Here is a 22338-nt window from a genome sequence, read left to right on the forward strand (position 1 = left end):
GGATGATACATCAATGCATGTTTTACAAGTTTGTGGATCTAAGTAAAACTTTATTACAAGTTTAAGGACCGCTAGTGTAATTTACTCTTTCTGTTTCAAGGCCCATTTAGCACTGTGACATCCTCAATGCACCAGCTTTCTGCAGCCTACGTTATTGCTTCATTGACCAAGTTATTTCTGGCTGCTATACTGACACTTGAGTTAACAATTTTAGAAATTGATTGGTGATCAGCATGCATGTTTTAGAAAATAAAACCTGAAACGCACTTCCATTCTTGATGAACATCTTTATATTCCTTTCCATGTGTTTTTCAGTCCATAGTTGCGTTAGCTACCTATCTCACATATATTTATCGACAAAGTCTCACAGCAACACGCGAGGTATCAACATATATATTTATCGACAAGATGACTACTAACCAATTGCTTGTCATAATTTTAACTTCTTCAAACATACCCCTAAATAATGGCCACAAGGATAATCACTACTCCCTCCTTTCCTTATGATCAGTCGTTTGGGTTTGTTGTAGACTTGTTGAAGTTTGACAAAAGTTATAGACAAATAGAACAATATTTCATCCCAAAACAAATATATTATAAAATATTTAATAGTGGATTTATAAAAACTAATTGTATTTTGTAGATGTTTTTATATATTTTTCTATAAACTTTTTTAAGTTATTTGACTTAGGACAAACTCAGACCATCGTGGAACAGTGGGAGTACGTAAGAAGTACCGTTACCTCTTCTGATCGAATAGAAGAAAAAAGATTATTCTTCGCTTTGTAGCACACCATATATGAGGACGCTACCTGTGCAGTGTGTACGTTGCGTTAGGAACTTTTAAATATAAAACCTGAAGATTTACGAACACGATATATGAGCTTCTGATTGAAATTTTTGTCGGAAGCAACTCACATAGTAAGATGTAAGATTAAGTTCCTTGTTGAGCAGTACGTCACGCCATATTCTGTCTGCGCTGTCAGAAAAAACCCTAGCTGAGATATCATGATGTCGGCGTCCAGCAAGGTTTCCAGAAGTGATCCATTCCCTCAGAGATGCACACTGCAAAACATGTTCCAAGAAAAGTATAACGTATTTGAATACTTTTCCTAGAGAAATCCAAGAAAAGTAATAATGTATAAAGGATAATATAACAGAGTCCAGATAAACTTGAAAAATAGATTGTTTGATTTTTTTTAAAGAAACATAAAAAAAGTTTTGCACATAGTGCATTTGTTTAGTAGCCCAAAAACATGCTAATAGAAAACAATTAAGTTGTTGTTTAAGGTTGCTGAAAAGAAGTCAGCCTAATTAATAGTATAATAAAAAAAATAACAAGAATACTCCTACCATATACCTTTTGCTCGAATTCTTCTCTCCCATGCCTATGATGAGGGAAAGTCCTATACTCCAACTGCATATAGAGGAATAGAACATGTGTAAATATATATAAAGCAATTAAAATTTTGAATTAAGTTGCATTTCTGTCACGCACTAAGTTCAGGCATAAAAATATAATCCCCTTGCCACCTGGTATTTCGTTATCAAGTAAGGTTGTGTTTAGTTCACACTGAAGTTTGAAAAGTTGGTTGAAATTGGAATGATGTGACTGAAAAGTTGTGAGTGTATGAAAGGTTTGATGTGATGGAAAGTTGGAAGTTTGGAAAAAAACTTTGAAACTAATTAATCGTGCATTAGCCGTCCGTTCTATCCTATGCATGCCTACACGCGTTGTCGCATGGACATGACAGCGTGCACAGCAGCGGTGTTCTATATTATACTCCTTTTAAAGAGAGCAGCGCGGCCGTAGTGCGCAATGAATATCACCACTCTCACCATCAACTCAATGCATTTCTAAAGTTTACTAGTAAATTGCTTCTATGTTGCAACGAGATTTTAGTTAAAGAAAATTATCATTAACATGTTATTATCATTTCTACATATTTATTAATCATATGTATACCTTTTTAGTCCCACACTAATATTTTTTTTCTTCTAGAAAAGTAGAGAGTTGATGGGAGTAGTTGATATATGAACCTACGACCCCACATGCCATTTTCCCTAAAAAGTAGGAAAAAGTACGAATTACCCCCTATCTATCGTGGTTGACCGAATTACCCCATGAACCAAAACCCAAACATTGCTTACCCTGAACTTCCAATATTGATCAAATTATCCCTTTCGACCTAATCCAGAGCAGTTTTATCCTACGTGGCGTACGCGTGACAATCTAGTCAGCATTTTCTTTAAAAAAATGGTGGGACCCATCTGTCATACTTTCTCTTCCCCTCTCCCCCCCATCTCTCCCTTGCAAAGCACGCATGGCGACGCGGGGACAAGCGGTGGGTGGCGACGCTCGAAGGTGTCCGATGGCGGGTGAGGCGGGGGCATCGGAAAGGTGGGTGACGGCCACCTCTTCTCCCCCTCCGATCTCCCTCCCCTCCCACCCCCCCCCCAATGGTAGATCCCGGCGGGTGATGTGGGGGCGTGGTGGCGAGCGGGTAGTGGTAGGGGGCGCTGCGGAGAGGCGGGTGATAGCCGAAGGCATCGACGCTGCGGGTGGTGGCCATAGGCGTCGACGCGACGGGCGGCGGCAGGAGACGGAGGCACCTCGTCTTCCAATGGAAAATCTTGGCGACGCTGTTGGGTGCGCTGACCTCCAATTCCACCACCATCTCCTCTCCCTTCCCCATCTGGCCATCCACCTCAACTCCCCCTTCGCCCTTCCGCATCCCCTCCAACTCCGGTTAGCGGCGGCACGTCGGGAGGGGGAACCGGTCGGCAGTAAGCTGCGACGGGCGCAGTTGGGTGGCTCTGGTCGGCGGCGGGCGCGTGTAACGCCACGATTTTCGTTCAGGATTAAAAATCATTAAATAATGCATTTTCTAGAAATTAAATAAAAGTTAAAGCAATTTAATCAAGTGAATTATTGAGGGAATTTAAAATTTCCTTTAAAAATCATTGGCCGAAAATATTTTGTAATATTCTTTGTGCCCTAAAATACTCTCTGAAATTTCCTGCGAATTTTCGGAGCTCGAGAAATAATTTTAAGTCACAAAGTTCATTTAATCAATTAAATAAAAAGAAAACCAAATAATTTCCCTCTCCGCCCTTCGGGCTTGGCCCAAAATTCCCTCCCCCTTCCCGGGCCGCGCGCCTCCTCCCTCTCTAGGCCGGCTCAGGCCTTGAGAGAAGTCTGCTTTGCGTCCCCAGTTTCCCTCCTCTCTCTCCAGCCGACGTGTGGGACCCATGGGCCCCGCCTATCATCCCCAACCTCCCTCCATCCCAGCCAGCAGCCGCTCGTGGCCGCCATTGCCGCCCACGATGCCGCCGTTTTCGCGTCCTCCCGTTCACGCGCTCGCATCCGAACCGAGAGCAACCGCATCCCCTCCACCTCCTCCACTCTCCTCCCCCACTTCCCCCAAAATCCGGCGCCGGTTTGCTCCGCCACTCGCCCACGTCGCCGGCGCCTCTTCCCCCTTCAAATCCGCCTCTCCCGGCCACGTTCTCCCCCTCCGGGACCTATATAAACGACTCACGTGCCTCCCCTCATCCGTTTTCCCCTCTCCCCGAGCACCCCGCGCCTCCTAGCCACCTCCCCACCGTGCTCCCTCTCTCCGCCGCTCCCCGGCGAACTCCAGCCGCCCGCCACCGCTGTTCCTGTCGCAGCCGCGCTGCGCCACCGCCACCAAAAGCTGCGCCGCGTAGTGCCACGCCTCGGACGCCGCTCCACCCCTTCATTCGGTAGCCCAAGCACTGCTTCCATCGTCGACCCCGAGCTCCACCACCGCCGGTGCCCTCCAGCCGCGCGCTACAGCCGCTCCCGCCGCTGCCGTGCTGCGCCGCATCCACCGCCGGCTTCGACGCCACAAGGGCAAGCCTGGCCGCCGCCTCATCCCTCCCATTCACCACCGGAACCACCTCCCACCGCGGAGCCGAGCTACCTCCGCTTCCACAGCGCTCCAGCCGCTCCTTGCCGGTGAGGGGGACCTCACCCGGCCGTGCTGCTGCCTCTGGCGCGTTCGCAGTGCTCGCCCTCACCTCGTCCGCTGCTCGGTCGTCGTCTTCCGCCGCTCCAACTCATCCTCTAAGTTCGCCGGTGAGCCCCACCTCTCGTCGTCGCCATCGGCCTTCATTTCCAGTCACCCCGCATCGGTTCTCCCCAACCTAACTCCCTCTTCTCCTTCCGCAGGTCAAGGGCGACCTCGTCCGCCCTCCGTCCTCGCCAGCCGCCATCGGGCAATCCTCGTCGCCGTCATCTTCCTCCGCGTCGGCCGCCGCTTTCGGTGAGGACCTCTCATCCCTCCCCTTTTTTTCCCGTCCCCCTTTCTTGCCGGCTGCCGCCTCTTGAGGTGCGTCGCTGTCCCCCGTGCGCGCCGCTGTCCTCCGGCCGCCCGCCGTCGTTCCGCGTCGCCGGCTTCTGCCGCCGGTGGCTGCGTGCCGCCGCCGCGCCAGTGCCCCTGGCCGCCGCTCCCCTCGGCCGCCCGATCAGCTCAGGCCGATCTGGGCCGTCCAAATGGTGGACGTGCGCCCGAGGCTGCGGTGAACCGTGTCCACCGTGCGCCTGTCCCCTTTGCTCACTGACGTGTGGGGCCCGCGTGTCGGCGTCGGCTGCCCCTTGCTGACGTCAGCGATGATCTTTTCCTTTGAGAAAATAATTAATAATTGCGCAATAAATTGGTAATAATTATAGAAATCCATTTAAATGGCTCAACTTCTAAAATTCATATCTAATTCATTCGAACTCCGAATTGAGCCATTCAACTTAAAAAATTCATCTAAAATTGAGCTCTACATGTTTGTTTACTTTTTATGTACTGTTTCCTTGGTTTTTATTAGAGTTCTTCCTCATTTTGCGTGCCAACATATAGAATCCGTCGTTTCGGAAGTCCGCGGTCGCGAGGAAAAGAGTTCAGAAGATTGTTTTGAAGAAGAAAGGCAAGTCACACATTCCCCTTGAGCATGTTGATCCCAATTTATAAATGTTTTACCGTTTACAAATAAACATGCATGTCTTGCTAATTACATGGGATCCGGGTATTACCTATCTGCTTGCTTGTGCTATGTTTACTTGATATATGTCATTTGTCAACCTTGGGTAATAAATCAACTAACTCATGTTACTTATGTGACCTAGCTAGAACTATATGCTTAGCCATGCTTAATTACCACTAGTTCAGTTGATGGGATAATTACAGTATTAGACCTTTTTAGTATCAGAATGAGCTGCGTGCTCGAGACATCTGGCCATGCTTTATGCCCGTAATTATCCAACTAAAATGCGACTAAATGGTGGGCTGTGGGTGCATGGTTTTGCTAGTCGCACCCATGGCAATTAAGGACCGGTTCGCAGAAAACCCTGGAAGAATTTATCGTGCTTACCACAAGCCAGCGTGGGCAACGGCTGGGCTTGTAGTGTAGCTTTCCTCTAGCCGACGTACCCAGGCGAGGGTGGGCGTGATGGAGTTGGGTCGGCCGGGGTGTCCGGTTGATCGGCTTCCGGATTCACCGCGGCACGAGAGGAGGGCTGCCCGTTGCCTGCTGGGGACGGGGGCGAACCCTCAGGTCTGGTGCGATCGGTTAGAGGGGGATATGCGAAGGGTCCTGTCACGGCCTCTTTCCGGTATGTCATGGTGACATGTCGGCGCACAGAAACGTGTCGTGGGGCTGTCTTGTGGATACAGTTGTACACCTCTGTCCAGAGTAAAACTATTCGAATAGTCGTGCCCACGGTTATGGGCGGTTGACCAGATTTACCGTGATTAGTCCCACCTTAATAAATTGACTCAATGCACTGTAGTTCAGGTGGGTTGGTTGGGCCTGTTCAACGTGGTGTAGCGTTGATCAGTGGAGATTTAATGTTACTTTAATTACTCAACAGTTTAACCGTTTTGCTCAATAAAATGTTTTACAACCGCCTTTATGCAAATAGCCACAAACCGTCCTTGTATCCCCTTGCACGTCTGCATCATTGGTGTGGCTTGCTGAGTACGGTGGTTGTACTCAGCCTTGCTATTATTCCCCCTTTTCAGAAGTGTAGTGCTGCTGAGCTGAAGACGAAGTTAGAAGACCAAGGCTCAGACCCCAGTTGAGTTTTACCTGTGGAGTGGAGCTAAAGCCCCACTAGGATCGCCTTTTCCGCTGCTGCTGCTTTCTTTTTGGTGTGAGGACTAAGTGCCTCTTCTGTAAGTATTTTACGCTTTTATTTACGTTTGGAACTGTATATTACTTGTCGTTTTGTGTACCCTGGCTGGTCCTGGACAGGGATTTAATACATAAAATAGTCTGGAAATTTGGGCTAAATTTCTGGGCGTGACATCGCGGATGGGATGGCACTCTAGGCAGCGGCGGTGGTGAGGATCGCCTCGCCTCCGAGGGAAGAGAGCAAGAGGGGCAACAGTGGACGACCCTCGCCTCGTCGGATCCTGCCTTGCCGAAGCCCAACTTTCACTTTTCCTCTCCTAATGCCACCACTGCCACTCTCCTGCCATCCTCCTCTTGCTAGAGGGCGCCACCATCAGTGATGCCGCCACCACCGCCGCCGCCGCCTCTCTCTCTCTCTATCTCTCTCTCTCTCTCTCCCTCTGTCCCTCTCTTTCCAGCGGTTGGATGGGGGCAACGGCGGTGATGATTGGCTGAAGGAGGTGGGGTTCGAGATGGGGATGATGGCGCGGGTGCCTAGCGGTGGTGGCCAGACCATGGGGCAGAGGCATCGGCATCTCTGCAGGCCCACTAGCTTCATAAGAGAGGGAGGATGAAGTGGAGGCTAACATGTGAGGCTGGTGCCACGTGCTCGGCCACGTAGGACTAAAACCGCTCCGGATTGAGCCTGGGGGTTATTCGTCTGGTATAAATTGTTCAGAATATAAAATGTCTGGTTTTACGGTTTAAGGGGTAATTCGGTCGACCATGGTAGTTTGGGAGGGTAATTCGTGCTTTTTCCTTAAAAAATATTGGGAGTTGGTAGTAGGGGTACCACCACCACAACTACTTTTTATAAGGAGTATAGAAAAGATATATTGCGCTAAAGCATCCACATGTCAGTCACGCTCATCACCAACTTTATACTATATTGCGGGAAGAAAAAAAAAGGCAAAATTTGCTATATGACACTAAACAAAATGTGTAATTAGCTAGTAGACACCGTAAGAACGCAAATTTCCTGTTGGGAAAAAAAAAATAGTAATTAGCTGTCGGACACTCTCGGCCTTATTTTATTATTTACGAAGGAATTGGAGAGAGAAATTCTCATTAAAGACAAATTTGCTCTTGGTCGTCGCTGCAATGGCGGAGGTGGTTCGGAGGAGGAGCAATGTAGCAAAATTTTCCTAAATCGATTCCATTGGCACGAAGCGCGGCTGACAAACTTCTCGACGTACGGCCTATTGCCCGAAGGATTCGACGAGAAATAATCATGCTGCAGCAGGTAGGAGTCATCCCTGTACTGCCAGAACCCGGGCCGACGACCATCTCCGCACCTCGTCACACGGCTGCGGATGCACGAGGAGCTCCAGAGACCGAGTCGTACAACCGCGCCGTGCAGCGGCTAAAAGACGGGAGCGGCAAGGGCAGCGCCACCGAGGCCGACGCACGATGTGGCTGCTCCCGTGCGACTTCCCGCTGGTGTCGTAGCTACGCGAACTTTAGCGCCGACAGCGCCGAGAGCTATGGCAACATGATGAAGAACAAGGTGCTCGGGACAGACGGGAGCGACGGTGACATGCCCGCGGCCCAGATGCCGGCGTTCGCGTACCTCCACCTGAACCACGACTACGGCGACGACGACAAGATGTTCTTCTGCGACGACGACCAGCGGCTGGTGATGAGGACGGACACCTACATCGTGCCATCGCTGTTCCTGGTCACCACGTTCCAGGACGAGCTCGACGCGCTCTTCCCGGAGCGTGGCGCCGTGTTCCACTACCTCGGCCGCTACCTGTTCCCCCAGGCCAACCACACCGCTGTACTACAGCGTGTACCTCGCGCCGGCGTGGCAGCAGCTGGTCGGCGTCCAGGTGCGCGTCTTCGACCACCGGCAAGGCGAAGTCGCCGCACGTCGTCCTCGAGTAGCTCAAGTCGTGCGCGTGGAAGGAGAAGCTGCTACCGACGGTGAACATGCCCACGCCACCGACGACGCCGCACGACGGGAGCAAAAATAATTGAAGAGAAGAAAAGAGAGAAGAAAGAAAAGGGGGAATTTAACTATTTGCCACTTTTACGTTTGACAATTAACCAAATACCCTTTTTAGAATTGCACTTAATAATTTGCCATTGGAGAGAGAAGTTTTTTAACTTTTTGCCACTTTTTGCACTGTAGAGTGAAAGCGGCAAATAGTTAAATTCCCCCCAAAAAAAAAAAGAAGGAAGGACAGTGCCCAGGGGCATTTCGGTACTTTCAATGCTCTTTCTTTCTATTTTCACCGAAAATAATAAAATAATGAATTGGATGTCCAGTAGCTAACTACTATATTTTGTAATGTCGATAAGAAAATACTCGTTCTTTAGGTGTCTCATAGCAAATACCACAAACTTTGAGTATCCTGTAGCAAAATTTGCCAAAAAACTATGTACGGCCAAAGGGGCCATATGCCAAATATATAAATAATTAGATATGATGTAAGTAAATAATAATAATAATAATAATAATAATAATAATAATAATAATAATAATAATAATAATAACAACGGGCTAATGATATTTATTAATTAAAAGACCGTTGTAACGCAAAGTCAATAGGCTAGTTTCTATTGTAAGGTCATCTAAATATTAATTTGATTTTATACTGTAATATGTTTTCACATATACTTTGGTATATCGTTATATTTAAATCGGTTTTAAATTTGTTCGTTTTTAAAAATATATAAAGAGTTCTTTAAAAAAACTTGCATACTAATTTGAAATAATAGTCGGACAACTAATTTTCTTGCTAGCACGTAAGAAAGCCATCGTCTCAATAAGAGTTTCGTGTTAGATATTGATACTATCAAAATAAAAAATCTCATATATATTTTAGAAAAATAATCTAATAATAATATGATTAAAATAATCTTGACCTATTACAACGCACGGATATTTTTCTATTTTTTATAAAATGTTTAAAAACAATATATTGATGAAAAAGACTGCGGAAGCCAGGCACTGTTCTGCTCAAGTGCCGCTGCCGCCGAGGACGACACGCTCACATGTGCCAAGCCTTGGAGAGATGTACGTTGGCAGATGTTCAGCATTGAAGCCGCCGCCACCGTCTTCCTAAGCTAAAAGAATTTGAATTTTTTTTTAAAACAGATATACGAGATTCAAATGGATTTACACGATCGAATAGATCATCGTTGCGATTCGGCAGTGCGAAATTGCGACGAAATCACGATACCAACACGTTGATAGTGATGATGGCATGATGAGAAGCAATCTCGCATAGTGAGAGCGGGGAGAGCGCTCGGTTTTGCTGCTTGGGCTAGCGACGACAACTCAGTCTCGCTTGTTGACGAAGCGACACGTACCGGCCGGAATGATGCTAATGACACAAGTAATAATCCTAATTGCTAATTAATTAATTAGTTACTCCCTCCTATTTTAAAAAATAGTATGACGCCGTTGACTTTTTAACTAACGTTTGACCATTCGTCTTATTCAAAAATTTTATGTAAATATAAAAATACTTATGTCATACTTAAAGAACATTTGATGATAAATTAAGTCGCAATAAAATAAATTATAATTACATTAATTTTTTGAATAAGACAAAAGGTCAAACGTTTGTCAAAATACGGAGGGAGTAATTACTACTACTTTCATATTTTAATGTATGACGTTGTTGACTTTTCATCCAACGTTTGACCATTTGTCTTATTCAACAAATTTATGTAATTATCATTTATTTTACTGTGACTTGATTCATCATCAAATATTCTTTAAGAATGAGATAAATATTTTTATATTTTCACAGTAAATTTGAATAAAACGAATGGTCAAACGTTGGTTAAAAAGTCAACGGTGTCATACATTAAAATACGGATGGAGTACTAATTATGCAAATTAGATAAATAACAAAAATTAATTAATTGTGCATGACACTAATTGATCAAGTAATCGTGCGAGTTCGGGCGGTCTCGCGTGCTTGCCCCGCGAGGTCACGTGGTCTTACGTCCTCACTGCGCGCTGCGTCTCTCACTTCCTCTCCGCTCTGCGACAATGCATGGTATATTTCTACCATTTTTCATTCGGAACGTTTATATTCATGTAAATTTGATGAAAAAATGGTTTTTTTTCTTCCTAAGCCATCATCGTAAGCTGGTGCACCCTCCGTCTTAGCCGAGGCTGATTTGGGGTGTATGGATTAGCTAGTTTGGGCCGTTCTCGCGGTTGCGGCTGGGATAAAGGCCCTGTTGGGGGTGATTCTAGCTGTTGCAGCTTCTGCAGAAGCTGGCTGGGCGATTCTCATAGAAGCTCAGCTCCCCCCAGCCATTCTCATGGAAGCTCAGCTCCCCCAAACAGTGCAGATTCTCATTCAGATTTTTAGAATATGTAGTTGTAGAATCTAGAGAAAGAACTAAAAACCAGATGCTGAAAAACCCAGATTCTTCAAATTCTCATGAGCTGGCTATCAATCAACTATTTCTTAGAATCTTATGTTTCCCTAAATAGGGCCAAAGCCGCCTTGAAAGGATCCTACAACCCGAGAGGTCAGGAAGGTTGGATTTGGCGGTCCATAGAATCCAGCCTAAACCAGGTCGCCAAGGAGCCGAAAAGGAGGATGGGGAAAGACACAGGATGCGCAAGAAGGGGCAACAGGTCAAGGAGATGCATGGAGATTCGTGGTGGCGAAGGGGGAGAAGGAGATTGAGTTTTATCCTAATTAATTTGATGAAGCGATGTTGATTTTTTTTTTGTTTTTATAGTCTTACACTATCATTTTTTACTTGGGCAAACTTCAATTCAATTATCATTCGTTATAGAAATTTCATTATCAATTTACTCATCAATATTAAAATTTAATGAAGTTTTTACCAGCGAGCCCGGGCTAGCTGAGCGGTGGCCCCGCCAATGCTTATAAGGTAAATATATCATATGCACACAAGCTTTTCATATACATCACGTACACAATAACTAATAAATTTCACCAAAATTTTAGAAAAAAAATATGCATGTACTTTCAATATATTATTATATTTATGTGTAAAGTTTTAACCTCAAATTTATTATATTCTAGATGTATAAAAATTAAAATTGTGATAATTTTAAGGGTGGAAATATGTCCGAGTTTTTTCGTCTTTTTATCTTAAATATATATAATGAATTTGGAGATTAGACTTTAGATGACATAAATATAAATATATTAGTACTAATTGACATATACTAATCTCCGTTCCAAATTAATTATTTAGATAATTAAGAACAAATTAGAAGCATACACAAATGACTATAATAACTCTAGTTAATGAACATACTACACGCATATATTCCATATATAATAATGATTAAAAGGAGCATTGAGTGGACGGGGGAGAGGATAAGGCAACGGGTGAGGAGATGTAATTAATTTGTTGGTTCCACATAATTACAAGTACAATTTTTTTTACAAAGGTTGAAGGTGAGAAGTAGCATTCATTAATCTAGGATAGAGTAGTATAATTTTTTTTAGAATTTTTTAGTTGGTGTCCACGGTATATTTATGCTTATAGAATATATTTCCTATATTAAGGATATTAATTAATTAGGTGGTGACAGCATTTTGTTGCCGCTATCCGTTAAAAAAAGTTCTTATGTAGTAAACTCACCTCGAGGTACTCCGATAAGTCCAAATGTGGATTAACAGAATTCCATATCTGCATAAACTTTAATTTTAATTGTTAGCTTATCGTTATTCCGTAGACAATTCACAAAAAGTGGATTAGGTATAGAAAGTACCGTCGTCAGAGTATTGGCTTGTTGATTTATCAGTACATGTTCTGGAGTCTGCACCAAAACAGTGAAATGATTAATTTTTAACAGATCTCTATACCTGCTTAAATGTATTGCAAGGTCTAATGAAAAATTTTAAACGTTGATAGTAAATACTGCCACATATGTGCACGAATAATTAAACTGACCTCATTATCATAATCACGAATTGCAACTATCATTACTGTTCTTTGAGGTTTAAGTTTTTTCCTTTCCTGCAATCAGTAACGTTAAAAGATATCAGAAACAATGAAACATGTTGAACATGGAATCCATTTTTCTAAATTTAGAATAAGTATTCACAAACAGTATACGTGCCACATTATGACATTAACTATGCTATATACGCTCGCACTAACTTCATTAGCAAAATGGGAGCACATTAATTATTAGCTGGTGTGTGCCTTCCATTTAATCGAAATAAAAGTATGTAAGTAAAGTAGTGATTTTAACGGGAGTAAATTGCAAATTAGTCTATCATTAATTGTCAAAGCTTCATTTGAACTACCCTTTGACCAACTTTTTTGTTTTAACTTAGTAATTTTACAATAATGTCACTTTAAAATATGTTATGCAAAGAGTGGTCTACTTAAAACTTTGATAGTAAAAGATAATCTAAACTAAAATCAACTCGATGAATTTTTATTGGCCATTTTTATGGTGATGAATATTGATTGGCCATTTTAAGGTGCCGGTGAGTGCACACCCCTTATAAAGGCACACACATAGATGGATACAGAGGCATATCACGACCTTTCTAAATTTCTATTGAAAGGGCAATTACACGTATATAGTATTCGTGGGTATATAAGATTTAAATCATGGTGGCTGGAGTCATGTACACATGACTTCACTACTACACCACCAGTGTTTTTATGTTGCTTATGATCCAATATAATTAATGGGTCTGATTTCATTTATTATATATACTACACGCTATACTATAGGTATTATAAATTATAGAATGTAAAATTGGAACTGAAATGAGTGCGAATACTGTAAGCTCCCATGACGTATGAAATTAGATTTAGATTCCTTTTTTAAACATAAATTAGATTTAGATTCTATAAGCATCTGGTATTCTGGTTAGCTAGGAGGAGGTCAGTTGTGGGCTCAACCAGCGGTTCAGGTAATCCAGCACGACATCCTCGAGCAGAGCAGCGATGGCCGGGTACATCTGGTAGCTATTCTTCTGTTGTCGCAGCTATGATGGTGACTCCGTTGGGAGAGGCACATGAATGTGGCGGTGGGGAAACAGTGTACTTATCGAAGGAGGAATGATCTTGAGGGACGAAAATGACGGAGAACGACAAAAGCGGGGAAGGAAGAGACCTACTCCCTCGGTTTCAAAATTATTAATGTTTTGTACATGATCTTATATACCAAGGAGTGTTTCAAAATTATTAATGTTTTGTACCTGATCTTATATACCAAGGAGTGATTTATGAGAGTGTCAATTTACTATTTTACCCATATTAAATACCCTCCCATCCCAAATTGATCTGTTAAGAAACTATGGGTGATCTCATCCACCCAAAAAAATAGGAACAACGGTTCCTAAAATAATCTAACCGGTAGAGAAGAGGAGATCGCTCCACTCTCTACCTTTGGCGTCCCTCTCGACAACCAACGCGATGTTCCCAAACATCGCGTCCCGTGCGGTTGCCACCGCAATGAGAAACTCATCCATTCACTCTATTGTGTTCAATTCTCTCTCGCTCAATCAATCTTGTCCACTCGCAATATGATCATCACATGAGAAAAATCAAAATTTCTCAAATTAATCATCATGTAACTGTACGTACGCGTATTTCATTGGAGTACAATTAATGCAGCATACGAGAATGTGGTACATGCTAAGAATATAATTGAGCATTGTGTTTTAATCAATGCATACATTGTGGGAGAATATATGTATATTGTGCATGGCGTCTTCATCGATGCGGTTTAAATAATTTTTTATTATACTATGATCAATTTGGGATGAAAAAGTATTATATTGTGTCGTGTTAATGGTAATCATTACACTGCTGCTGCTGACTCGTTGGTTTGAAGAATTAAATTTGAAAAAATATTGTTCATTTATTTTTTTTAAGAATATTCGGGATGTAAATTTTTTTACATAAGTATATCGTCTATCTCACATAACCGTTAAGCGAAAATGACGCAGGGTGACGTCGAGGACGGTATCGCGCGGCATATGCGCGAGACCGCGCGCGATCGCGGGAAGGACGATCGGTCTCGCTCATGCAGAGAGCGACACCGTCCCAAACTCCATTTGGTTAGTTACTAATGACCTAATAAACTATTTAACTAATAATAATTAGTGATTAATTAATAATTAATTAATAGCTAATCATAATATTTAATCATTAATAAACCATTGTGAAATCCGGTATTGCTGATTGGTTCAGCGAGACCGTTCGTTCTTGCTCTTTCATTTTGCGAGACCGCGCTGTCTCGCGCTTTCCCCGCGTGATACCGTCCGTGACGTCATGTGACCTCACTTTCGCATAATGGTTGTGCGAGATCGATGGTATATTTTTATAAAAAATTTTGAATCCCGAATATTTCTAAAAATAAAATAAATGAACAATATATTTTCAAATTTAATTCTTGGTTTGAACCAATCACCTGTATCAGTGCGAGCTAAAGGTCCAATTCCCTAGCCTTTTTACGGGTTTTTAATTGCATGCATGTAGGATAAGAGCAAGGATAATACTAGATCTTACTTTCTACTATTAGCCCATCTTAAAACCAACATATATAATAGATTAGGTATAAGGTTGGCTACAATTTTCTTCTCTTCTCTCTATTTCTCACCTATATATTTAATGTATTTACCAAGAAGCTTGTGTTAAGTTAGATCTTGTATAAGAGTCAACATTCTTAATTTTTTGTTACCTCTCTCCTCCACATAAGCTTCCAGTAGACTTATAACTCACTATTATACTTGCTCTAAAGCGGTCTAATATAAGAGCCTAACATAAAAGCGTCAACAGTCAATCACTGCTTACAAAGCTAAAACGTCAAGAATTTTTATTCCGGAGGGAGTAAGTGGTACGCTTTTTAAATTGTTTCGATGTTTCACTACGAGAATCAATTGTTTCAACAGAAATTTTTAAGTTATATATGGTTATATGGGTTTCTGTGATGTTTGAGTCTGCCTGTGACATAATTTAGCTTATAGTTAGTTTATTTGGACAGGGCGCCAAGTTATTTAGATCAGCTGATATAATCGTTGAGTCGTTTACTTGAGAGCTGGCTAAATACATGGGCGCCGGGTTCTGTGATTGCATCTATAATACTTCTCCGTTCTATAATGTAAGTTATTCTATCATTTACCATATTTATATCGATGTTAATGAATTTAGACAAATATTATAGCTGTTATAAGTAATTAATCTGCTCGACTGTTGGACGCTGGTTGCTTTCGAAGGGCGTGGATGCATGCGTGGGTGTTGAGCCTTAATGTGGCTAAGTAAACCACTGTGCTAGCGTGGGTTAGATGTGTTAAGTAATACTAGGATGATATATGTTAAATATCGCTAAAATAATGAAAGTTAAAATATTAAGAAAATAATATGAGGAAGATATATTTGTTGATCTTTATAATATAATAATGTAGATGATGTGTCATGCTTGCATGAGATTTAAAATATGCTAGAACATTACTCCCTCCATTCTATAATATAAGGCACAACCACTTTTCTTAGACGTTCCATAATATAAGGCATGCATGCAAGCAATTAACTATGACATCTTCACCATTAAATTATTACTTTTTTAAATCTTCCACTCTTATATTATCTAATCCTATTAGATTCATGCATTATATTTATTAGGATGATCCAAACTATAAGATAATAATAATTATTTCTTGGTCTTACTATAAAGTTATAACCCACTAATTGTAAAGCTCAACATGCAAATATGCTACCTCATCATCCACTAGCAACAATTACATACAAAATTTATGCAAACATGTAACAACATCTATAATTCATTGAATTCTACAAATCAACATCCAATCATCTTCCTTCACATTATTTTTCACAATATTTTTAACACACACACGTATATATAGGACACCATGTAGCACCAAACAAATTTACAATATATATATATATATATATATATATATATATATATATATATATATATATATATATATATATATATATATATATATATATATATATATATATATATATATATATATATATATATATATATATATATATATATGATCTCTCTTCTGTACTTCCAGGTGTATGTACTCCCTCTTCTTAATGGATATCCATTAGTGCATAATGAATAATTAGATAAAAAAGAAAACATCATTCTTTTTTTCAAATTATCTGCATGCACGGGCCGGTGCGTACGACTAGGTTCAAAAAATTTAATGGTAGCTCGTTAGAAGTATATACCTTTTTTTCTCATTATAAGTATATACTTAGGCTGCTTGTTGTTGGAAGTATATATACTTGTTTTGCAGTATAAGTATGTATTTTTTAAAGTAGTATGTTAGTACATACTTCGATTAATATTAATAGTTAATCACGAGGATTATATATATATATATATATATATATATATATATATATATATATATATATATATATATATATATATATATATATATATATATATATATATATATATATATATATATATATATATATATATATATATATATATATATATATACTGCTTCTTTTAGCTAGATACGTACATATGTCACATACTTGTTTTTTTACATAGAGAAGTATATGCTGCCACAGCCACATACTTGTTTTTTTACATAGAGAAGTATATGCTTCTACAGATACATACTTATTTTTTTATGTAGAAAAGTATATGCGGCCACAGCCACATACTTGTTTTTTTACGTAGAGAAGAAGTATATGCTGCTACAGCCGCATACTTGTTTTTTTAAGTATATGCGGCCACATACTTCTTTTCTATGTACTTTTTTACGTAGAGAAGTATGTACTGCCACATACTTATTTTCAAGAGAAGTATATACTACTTTGTATTAGTATATACTACCATTTTTACCATTTTTATAGAGAAGTATATGCTACCTTTTGGAATGTATGCAATCTCACCTTCTGGAATGTATAAAAAAGGTGATTCTAGTTTAATTTCAGAAGACCAGAACGTACATATGCATGAGATTGCCAGTGTTCTTGGCAGCGTCCTATGCACCTGGTTCTAACATAGATTTATTTCAGCTTAGACGTAAAGAACTGGATAGCAGTTGCTGCAATACGATCAGCAAGAATGAAAAGAAACATACTGAATTTTGAAACGATTTTCTTATTGCCTGACATAATACGATCTCTTACTATAGTATAATTAAGAAGAGATTCAATGGAGTGTGTAAGAAGAGATGGTGTTGTATATGTATACGGCAACCAGATCGATAATCTCAAAACCTATCAGATAATCAGAAAGAACAGAACTGCCCGTGTATATACAATCATTTTCATATATATATATATATATATATATATATATATATATATATATATATATATATATATATATATATATATATATATATATATATATATATATATATATATATATTGTGGGATATCATATTTCATCTATAATCTCATACATAGTCTACTAAATGTATTTATTTCTAGATATAGTTTGACAAACTAGTTTTATTTGTTGTTAATACAATTTTTACTTTCAGCTCGATTATTAAAAAAAAACTAAAAGTTACTTAAAAATTTTCCACAGCAAAAGCGCGGGGAATCATCTAGTCTTAGATATGGCTTTACCCAAAATCTTTTAGCTTAAGGCGTCCTCCTTACTAGAGCACATCGCCAGCTAAAAATGCTTACATCTGTATCCGTACAACTTTAAAACATCTTAACAATAATGATGGTGAGTGATGAATCAGCCATTACATATCATGTGGGTTCTTCCTATCCCTTCCCCATCCCAAGCCCTATCAAACATAATTTATTTTTAAGTGAGCTCTACAAAATAATAACAGACCTAACGATTTTCCGAAAAGAATAGATTTATTTTATTTATTTTGAGGCTTGTAAGTGTAAGGTGGGTTTCTTTTTTTTTTTAATTCTCATTGTAACGTACGGGAATTTAGCTAGTATTCTTTGAAATGCTTACTAGTGCAGTTGAATTTGTTGATTATATCAATCGATGCTGCTAATTCTTTTACTTCTATAATGACAAACCTACCTTGAAAATTGTCCTGAGAAGGGGTATGCTTCCAGCTTGTAGACGACCGATATCAGACGCCCAGCTTGAAGAAATGTGCAAATTGGTGTGATCAATAAACAGTAAACCAAAGTAATAAAGAGACGTACTATAATCTACTTTTTGAAAGATAATCTAAACAACTTTAAACACTTACATATTTACCAATATAATATCCGAAATGACTAAGGAGAAGAGAGCACTATGGTTTTCAAATGAAGTATCTCCCTGTGATAAATGCATGGAGAGAGAAAGAAAAGTGTTACGGGATTAGAAAATCTCAACACTAGTTTATAGAAAAAGAAACTTAAATTTTCTTTAGAAAATTAAAAAGACCACCAACGCCATCTTGAGTTTGAGATTTCCTATAAAACGGTTTATGGCAAATACCCCTTCTAATTTATATGGGTTTGATATTCCTCCCTGATTAGAATTGTCGTTGTTCGAGTATTTTTTCTTGTCTCTTTCCACATGTATTATATGACTTAGCGTATCTCTTAACGCCATATGCGTATTTTCTTTCTCAATAAAACTGTGTGATATACCGAGCTCATCTTGCTCGTATTGAATTTGCCAAAGAAACAAGCCATTGTTGGACCTCATGAGACAAGTGTACCTACCGTATAATGACATGCTCGACAACATGAGCGAGGACTCCACAATCATGGCATCTTTCTTGCCCGACATAAGTGGGGACTATGCATGTCTCTACAGCTGTGTCAACTTGTGGGGTTTACTATCACGAGAATGGGCGAGTAACAACAATTAGGATAGGGTGGGGTATCTCAAACAAAGATGAATTAGGAAGAGATATTTACAACAATCGTTTTATAGGGGAGATTATCAAACTCAAAGTGAGATTTAGAGTGGTTTTTAAATTTTCAATTAACGAGAAAACATATTTTGGGAGTCGTGGGTTATCCTTAATTTGGAGCTAGCTATAGTATTCAGCCAGATCCAACTTACTTTTTTTTAATACTCCGTCTATACCATTATATATATAAGTAAGTTATCCTTAATTTGGAGCTAGCTATAAGTAAGTTATCAGGACATTAAAGTAAATTATTGTGGGGTAACAATATAAATCTATCTAGAAATTAAATTTAATAAACACAAATTATAGAACTAACCAATAAAATAAACTATTTTCTGAATGCCCAGAAAGTAATTTAATCAAATCGAAAAGTAATTTACATATATGGTAAAAGTAATTTACATATATAATAAAAGTAATTTGCACATATATATTTTTATTTTATCATAATATATTTGTGTAATATTTTATTATAAAGATTTAATTGTAACAAACACGATGATATAATTAGATTCTAGATTGGATAAGTAATTCAAGAGAAACTTTTGTTTGAATCTTAGATGTTAGCAATCCTTTACTTATTACATGAATCTTAACTCTCGCATAGGACCACATGGAAAATAGATACATTTAACTTTATTTGCAAGGATGGCAGTTGATTAGTACTCCCTCTGTTTTAAATTATAAGACATAATTTTTACAGGGTCTTCAATGATATACTTTGAATATTAATTTATTCTATGTAAAGTTTCCACACTTTATCTTTTTTTTCCTGGACTTGGCTATGCTAACGTAACTTAACCGTCTTAGTCTTAGATAATGATGGTAATTAAGGTAAGATTTTTCTTTTTTAAAAGTTCTTTTTACTAATAGATTGAAAGAAATCTATACATGAAAGAAACAAACGTTTAAATAAAACTTAAAACTTTCTATGAAAAAAATTTAAAGCCATACCTAAAATTTAAAAGTTTTAACTTAAAATTTGAAACTCTAAACTTAAAATTTAAAAAATTTCAACTCGAAATTTGAACTTTCAAGTTAAATTTTGAAAAAATTCAACTCGAAATTTGAATTTTCATGTCAAATTTTGAAAACCTCATACTTTTCATCTCAAATTTGAATAACTTTCAAATTAAATTTGAAACTTTCATCTCAGATTTGAAAACTTTTAACTCAAATTTGAAAACTTTCAACTCTAGATTTAAAACTTTCAATTCATATTGGAAAACTTTCAAATCAAGTTTTGAAAACTTTCAACTCAAATTCAAAAACTTTCAACTTAAATTTAAAAACTTTCAACTAAGATATTTTAAAAACACGTGTGTTGAAGAATAAATGAAATTGGAAAATAAAAACGAAAAAAATGAAAAATGTGGAAGGTATTGCTAAAACAGAAAAAACCACGGAAAAAAATGCGTTGGTGGGGGAGAGGGTGCCAGACGGCATGCGTGTTGCTGGCGCGAGCGGGCCAGATAGCATCCTCCGGTTTTTGCAGGTGGTGGTCTTAGTGGTTCACCTCCGAACATTAAATTTTTGCAGGTACGCTTGCAAAAATAAAAATATTATCGCATGGATCCTTTAAGCGTTCGCTCGCAAAAATCTATTTCCGCATGCTAGGAAAAATCAGATCCCTCTTTACATAACTTTGCAAGTGGATAATCACAACTAAAAATTTGGTCGGTTTGCAAAATTTATGAGCTTCAAATTAAAAAATCATTTTTATTGTAGTGCGTAGGTGTATGATTGGGCAGGCTCTAAGCCCAGCTCGATGCCGGCCCATGTGTGCACCGGTAGCACTTCTATCCCTTCTCTTTCAGACCCATCATATTTGCATACGAAAAATAATTTATAAATAAAACATTTATAATATGTTTTTAGCGATATAAAAGAAAAGGCTAAAAAATAAACTTCGATGAAAAAGTCTTAAAATTAACTTTAAATTTAAAATCACTAATTTAAATTTTGACTGATAAGTTTTTAACTTCGATGAGGCTCTTGTTTTTCAGCGGCGTGACGTCCGGATTTATCCAGAAGTCACGAGATGGCAAAAGCCGAGGGCACCTCGCTTCCCCCACGTCGCAGGGAAAATTACTGTGCCACGTGGATATCTAAGCAATGTCCATGCCCTTGATACTTTTGATTCCAAAGCGTATAACGTATTTATTTAATCAAATGGATAGTAAGAGAAAAATTTACATATATACGCGTTCCAACGAAAGGAGTTTGTACGGTACAGTATTAGTCAAATTGACTGCATTGAAGAAGTGTGAGCAAATTAGTTACCTCCCCTCTTTCCATTCCGTCAGAACCTTCTACATCCATGACAAGTATACATGGGCGGATACATTTTGCCATCAATATTCCATGGGTTGTTTGATGTCTGATGAAACAGAAACTTACAATTTAATTTATTCCGTAAATGACGGGAGATAATATATTTGGTAGGTTGTATCAATTTAACAAGATAATTTTCAAATAAAAAAAATCAATGACTCCCCTTAATTATTGCTCTGTACAGTTAATTTTGGAATTGAGATCGGGTAGAAATGTATTTCATCTCTAGTAGTTTTTTTTTGAATTTGTAAACCTTTTAGTCCATTCTTTATTAATTTTTACTTATTTAATGGTTTTCACCGAACATATTTCAATACATACATATACATAAAATATGAAATATTTTTTTCACACATGGCTGACTTAACCTAACCGCCAGTGAAAACTATTTTCGTTGGCGGCTGGGCTAGGTCACCCGCAAGTGAAAATCAATCAACGCTGGCGGCTGGTGGCCACCAGTGAAAATGGTGCATTTTCACTTGCCATTGGTCGCTGGCGGTAGAGTGGCGGCCGCCAGAAAAAAATATCTTCCTAGTAGTTTTTTAAAATATTTGTTGATGTTTATCATTCGTCTTATTGAAAAAAAAACTCATACATACAGAGGACCTACATAGAAAACCCTTTTTTAACATGAACTATGTACCGATGCGTAATTTACTCTATATTTCTTTAAGAAGACGAATAGTTAAATGTCATTTCCAAAACTTAATTGCGTTGGACATTTAAATTTAAATAGAGGGGAACTATGTGCATTTTCACAACCTACTCTTCCTTAAAAGAGAAAAGATATGATTACATGTCGAGTAAATACCTCCCATTCGAAGCATCCATCACATCAAATCTTGTCCCAAACAGAGAGTTCAGCAGATAACTTTTGCCTAGTAAGAATTGGGCAAGTGTCAATGGAATAAAACATTTGGGGCCATGTATGGCAAATGTCCCAAACAGAGAGTTCAGCATTGCACGATGCACACAGCCATTACTTACTACTACCCTCTCTGCTCTA

General features: G+C 39.1%; 1 long non-coding RNA gene across 2 annotated transcripts; it reads left to right on the forward strand.

Moving 5' to 3' along the window:
* Positions 1-3261: 3261 nt before the first annotated feature.
* LOC107276746 (uncharacterized) lies at positions 3262-11039 on the forward strand. 2 transcript variants are annotated; one of them, XR_010736820.1, is made up of 5 exons: positions 3262-4102; positions 4196-4289; positions 4875-4941; positions 6036-6188; positions 10649-11039. It is a non-coding gene; the product is annotated as an uncharacterized lncRNA (long non-coding RNA). The 2 variants fall into 2 exon arrangements; XR_001540421.3 differs by lacking the exon at positions 10649-11039 and having other exon boundaries at positions 6036-6306.
* Positions 11040-22338: the final 11299 nt, after the last annotated feature.

The sequence above is a fragment of the Oryza sativa genome, chromosome 10 (genome assembly GCF_034140825.1).
Source record: "Oryza sativa Japonica Group chromosome 10, ASM3414082v1".
Taxonomy (NCBI): Eukaryota; Viridiplantae; Streptophyta; class Magnoliopsida; order Poales; family Poaceae; genus Oryza; species Oryza sativa.